We start from the raw sequence: 6,333 nt of genomic DNA on the forward strand, positions 1-6,333 counted from the left end.
CACATCCAAAGGGATGCCATGGATGCATTTTTTTCATATTACATTCAGCTGTGAGAACAAGGCGAACTTGTATATCTTTGTGACAACCATGACAACAAGCAATTCAGTAACATCATGGAAGCATTGCCACCCAAGAATAGGATTTAAGGAAAGTAGGATTTGAAAGGAGTTTTTAAAAATATACTTTGGCCACAGTGCAGAACATTTATTGCAAATAAAAACCAAAGTGTTGAATAACTTGTAACTTGCAAGCTGAGAACATTTTGCAAAGATCTACTACTCTTGCACTGATGCCAAAGAATCCAAAATCTCCAAACCTGCCTGTTCATTCAAAGGTCCTTCGCTGATGACAAGGATCTCACAGTGTATGTCAGGAAAAAAAGCATAAAAGTAAAAATATCTGCAATATATGCACACTTCACCATGTTTTATTCCATTAAAGATCTTGCCGGCACAGAACAAAGTCAATTGGTTTGCCTGGAACGCAGTCAGCTTCTTAAGAGGCTGTTTATAAAAAGTGGCAATCTTATTTTCAGATCTTTTTAGGCTTTTTTTTTTCCTGATCCCTTCTTTCAAAAAAAGAGAACAGCTATACTATATTTACAATGAATTAATGATCAGAAACTAGATTAACTTTCATTTAACATTTTTATTGCGCTTTCTTTTTTCTTTTTGTTTTATTTTGTGTAACTTTGATTTATATTTGTTATTTTACTGTGGCCTCATTTTTTTTTTTTTTTTGCTGCTGTTTGAAGGAGAAAAAAACACAATACATAGAATATTGAGGTTTATAAGGCACCATTTTTTGGCAAAACAACAGAACAGGTTCAGAATGTATGAAAGGAAATTCTATAACCCTGAGGACCTATTTCATCATTGTACCCATGAAGCTCTGAAAATCAGGTATTTTAAATGCTTACTAACAGCATTTTTCTTTCCATAAACATTTTTATTCATTTCCAAAGGGGCTTTGATCTTGCTAGCTAATTTTAATTCTTCAGCAAGAGTCCGTTCCCTAGCACAGACCCGTCCCTTACTGCACGTCATAGCCCTCTCTACTTCTGGGAATGTCTAATAACTGTTTGTGTTAGCCTCATTCCTTCTCATTATATCTGAGTCATTTTATTTCAGGGAAGTGACAAGTCTTATATATGTTCATTCCAATGGGAACAATGGTCAGTTAGTACTACCGGTATGTAGGATTGGTGGAATCAAACCAATGTTGCCAACTGCTTGTTAACTATTAGCTGTGAATCTGTTTTTTAGATACCCAGTGGGAAGACTTCCATTGGATGGTGGGTTGCACTTCAAAGTTTAGCTCCCTCCATTGACATGTAGATTGACTAATCTGTCCAGATTGCCTAAAGGTAAATTTCTAGGTATAACAGGAAATGGGGTGGAAACCCAACTATATTATAGAATCTGGAGAAGACATGAAAGACAAAGGAAGAATGAGTGGAGCAGAATTGTTTGGATCTTGGCAAAGCAAACATTTGGAGCTGAAGTCCCTGTTTGAAAAGTGAGTAACAAATATTTGTGTACATTTTTGGTATATGCTTAGAGACCGATAAGTTTAGGATTGTATGTTTGCATATTGATGTGACCACTGTTCATTTCTGGAGACATATTTCTTTCATTCAGTAAGGACCCTTTTTTAAACTTGGGGTCAACAACCATACAGTGAGCTACACTCAGGAAAACCACATTGCAGGTCAAAATGTTTGCACTTGTTGTCCTTCATCTTGTGGTGGTGAGGAGAAATACAACACTTGCACAACGTGGATGGTAGCCATGACCATACAATTGAGGAGTCGTTGGGAGTACAGTTGAGAATGTGGTACATGTCCTGAAAAGGGCCTATTATACCTTGATATTGTGTACCTGCTAATACTCCCTTGAAAATTGCTGTAGAACAATGATCTATTGACTAATATTAATAATAAACTAATATTTAGAGTAGTAAAACATTAGGACCCACAGAAGACTGCATTAGTCCAAAGTTTGTAAAAATGGCCAAAGTTTGTGAAAAACGGCCATGATGGAATAATAAAAAAAACATCAAAGACGTGACAAAGAAATATTTTTTTAGATTTGGAGAAACTTTGAATTGGTATGTCGAGAAGAGATGTCTGAAATGTCAGAAAAACAAACATCAGCTATATAGTGTGGTGAAGTTAATGGCAGCACTTCTCTTCTGAAATAGGAAAACAGCACGTGTTCAAACGGCCATTAAGAAGTTGCTTTGCAACCATTGGCATTGTACCATGGATGTCCATTCCACATCTAACGTCTGGCCATGATTGATACACAAACTGCAGTCCTGACAGCAAATTAAGCACCATCAGGCTTTTCTTTGACCTCTTTTCACCTATTATTATATCAGATACACGGTCGGAGGCATGCTTTCCTGCTGTTTTGGATTTTGTAAAGTCTCTGAGCACAATACAATCCATGCAGCATCGGCAGTCAGCAAAATCTGAGACTGGACAAGTCACAAAAGAAATGCCATATATCACTGTCATCTCTGCTGCAGTTTTTTGGAATATATATATATATATATATATGAGGGGGTTGTCACTTTAAAGGAAACATGAAATATGGAGGTGGCTTTGCTCACCTGCCTCGGAAATACTACTTGCCTAGGTGTCTGGTTACATTAAACACTGACAATAGGCAGCAGAAAAGTTAAAGAAGAACTTTCAATAAAATGCTTCTTTTCCTGTAAAAATTACTTTTGAAATGTTCCAGGAAAGGGAAACATGTAGAATATATGCCTTTGATACTCCCATATATTGCCTGTTGACAGGGCTGTCATCTGAAATTTTGGAACCTCATACTTGGCAAACTTCCTGGGCCCTCTCCTCCATGTTTAAAAGTTCCAGCAATGTAAACGTTAGGCTCTTTGAATTGGGGCCCAGTACAGAAGTTCAGCTTGCCCCCCTCCTAATGGCAGCCCTGCCTATGACTCTCTGCAAAGGGTGTCATCAGGCTTCATCTAACATGATCTTGGGGAATGTGACATAGCTGAAGACTGGCAATGATCTTATAGGGATGATGAGTGTCCTAAATCTCAGGGTGCTCCTCATTGCCTATAAGATCATTGGACAGCAAAGGAGAGCATCAGTAAGATATTTATTATCTTAAACATTATTACCTAGGCAAAATGAGCAGGTAACCTTTGTAGTGGATAGGGGGACCCACTGCAATAGTGATAATAATAATTATGGTGTCATCATTCTTGTTGATTACACCGCCTCCCCCCATGCTGTGCAAAAGTAGTCATTGTCAAATTGTCAGGACTGTCACCTAAAAGGCATCAGTAGACTCCTTCAATATGGAGAGTGGAGAAGATCAAGAAACCCTCCATCTACTCTGTAGGTAATGAACGCAAAAACACTCTCAATTAAAAGTTCTGAGCATTTCAATGTCCAGAGCTGTCAAATCCCGGTCTGTAGTGGTCAGGTAAGCACCAGATCTGGGTCTACCTAATCGCAATCTGGTTGGGCTCAGTGCAGGGGAAGCATTAGACTCCTAAAAGACCCCTGATGTTTGAATAATGTTCAAGTATTAATATATAAATAATTTCTGCAGTTTTTTGCAGAATAAATAGGTGACCTAACTTATCTAGCTGGTATTTTTAATTCAACAGAAGTCTAATCTATGATATATAATGCAATATGGGATTGATATTGAGATTGTGTGCAATAAATAAGTTTGCATTAAAAAGGAGAAACCAGTACTAGTATATTTTGGTATGTGGAAAGAAACCATATTAGTACGAAGTACTCTAATAATGAATACAGATTAATAATAATTTATTTCTTTTATATCTTCCCATAGGTAAGCTTTTAAGTATTTTTTACTAAAAATATTATTTATTCTACTGATCTGAAAAGCTTCAATATCTTCTGTAGCCAATTATTTTGAAAAACATAATACCATACTTATATTGCATGGTTACTGCAAAACGCAGATATGAATGGAGCCTAAAACAGGCCTCTGGCAGGCTTCAGTGCATAATTAGGTACATGATCATATTTACTCACCATTCTAAATCAAAATATTGCTCCTAAGGATTCTTCTTTAAATTTAGGTTTTGCCTGAGAAGCTACTGAGCCAGCCAATAATATGCCAGTAAAAAAGAAAAAACTTGTAAAGTGATTTAGAAAGGCTTCAGCAATAAATAAGCCATTCAGGGTCAATAGTAAGTTAGCCCAGGGCACAGAGAGCTTTGGGAGGCGGAAAACTCAGGAAACCAGTTTAAAAAATGTGTTCTCTGTTTCCGTTTCAGGGCTGGTTTTAGTATGGTGGAGAAAGGCAATTTGCTACGGTTCGTTGTGTTCCCAGGATACTCCAGATTCAGCTTTTTTATTCTCTGTTTATAATGCGACCTGCAAATTTTAGAACCATATTTAATTTGTTTGTTTGTTTATTCATTCATACACACTCACATTGCATTCATTTATTTTTGTTTGCACTTTATTTGATTTAAAATGAATCTGTCAGCATGGTGTTACAAGCTGATATTGCAGTACTGGGTGCCCCGGCAGCATCCTGATACTTTCTGCAAAGTGGGTTTGAAATAATGCAATGTGTTATATGGAATCACAAGGCGGTGAAGCTTATTGCGTTCAGCATCTCCCAATCCAGACAACAGTGGAGTGGAGATCTGAATGGCACTGATCTGCATAAAAAAGAATGTTCTTGAAACCCTATTTTGTAAGCCTGGGGGCCCCACAGATTACTTTGTTATTGTGTATCCTTTACTATAATTTTATCATGCCAAAGTAATATTAGTTCAACCCAACACAAATCAGGGACTACACTCTGGTTTCCTTCATTAAGGACTGCTGAATGGATCAGGCCAATGTTCATCAGTGGCTGTTCATAGCAATCTGAGCCATGGCCATACACTTAGATCCTAGATCTACTTACCCCAGTCAAAGACCAAGGTGACCGTAGAAGTAATTGGGCTGTTACTGATTCGGGGTTACGCTTCTAACCCTAAAATCACATCTAATAACATCATTTCATTAGGTGGTAACAAAAAGTTACAGGGATCCACAGCTACAGCACAGATTTTCAAGGATGTCTATGTCTCCATTTGGGAGATTCACCCTTAATTATTGTCCTGGTGAATATTGTTACTGGGCTGAAAATTTTAGGTTGTTATCAGAATAGGAAAAAAAGGGTAAGATTTTTGACAGGGCAGATAATCCAGTTGATATCTCCCCACACACAGGAAATAAACCAACATGTGTTGTAATTATTCCATGTTATATCCAACATAGGAAAACTTCGGTCTTTGGATAGAAGCTCTTTATTAAATACGTTACAAGACTTTTTCTTTAGTCTTTTTCCCTCTTATTATTCTATTGATGATTTCATCTGCTCAAAATACATCCAAGTATCAAATGCTATTTCAGTGAAATATTAAAAGGTTCTCCAGAATTTAAGAGGCTCTTTTTTAGTTGGTTTTAGCCTCTGACTCACAGTCCTTGTACCAGTCTTTCCTAGAAGTGTAATAACATCTCATAAACCAGTGACAGGGCTTGAGTTTACGAGGATTGGGTTTTAATAATGACTCTGCAGTAAATGACTGAATCCCAAAGACACCTATCAGATATGATATTTATGAGGTGGTGTACAGTGTAAGCTTAAGGACATAAAAAGGGGACTCTAGCCATGTATTGTAAGGTATGCAGATGCTTAAAGTAAACCTGTACTTCACCCATCAAAGGCAAAGCAACATGTTTATTTTAATGATGGCCCCACCAGCTACATATACTTCTCTTCCTTTTCCTACTCTTCTATTGCTGGAAGTGAAAAGAAAACCTTGTGTTATCTCTGAATAGCTTTATGTGGAGCTTATGGGGGTTAAGGATTAGCTCCTTATCACCATGTAACAGCTCTGGGCATCTGAAAAGCCAATTACCAATCAGCAGCACTCATTTTTGATACAAAAAGGAATACTTTACAGGAAACCCACACCTGAAAGTACTAAGTATTTTTCTTCACCCTGGTGGCCCAATGGACAGGTGATCGAGTGCAGGTGGACATAAAACAACCCATCATGCCTCTAGTAAGGGACCACTTTTTTGCCTTGCAATCCCAGCCCATCACAAATTAAAAAATACCACAGTAGCACCATTTTTACCCCATCTTTACTCCTGAATAGTTTTACATATATCTAGTTGGACCCTAATGTAGGCTAAGGACTCGGTTCATATTACCAAAGCTATCATTTCAGCTCTGGGTGGGCACACAAACCACAACCAACTCCAGATATCCTTCTATCACGTTTTATTAATGTCATAAAACACGACAAGGGTT

General features: G+C 37.5%; 1 protein-coding gene across 1 annotated transcript in view; it reads left to right on the top strand.

Moving 5' to 3' along the window:
- Positions 1 to 1,220: 1,220 nt before the first annotated feature.
- LRFN1 (leucine rich repeat and fibronectin type III domain containing 1) overlaps positions 1,221 to 6,333 on the top strand; it is a 109,279-nt gene continuing 104,166 nt past the window's right edge. The window contains exon 1 of the mRNA XM_072430313.1: positions 1,221 to 1,519. The gene's annotated coding sequence lies outside the window, so the exon portion shown is untranslated. The remainder of the gene's footprint in view (positions 1,520 to 6,333) is intronic.

This window comes from Pyxicephalus adspersus, chromosome Z (genome assembly GCF_032062135.1).
Source record: "Pyxicephalus adspersus chromosome Z, UCB_Pads_2.0, whole genome shotgun sequence".
NCBI lineage: Eukaryota > Metazoa > Chordata > Amphibia > Anura > Pyxicephalidae > Pyxicephalus > Pyxicephalus adspersus.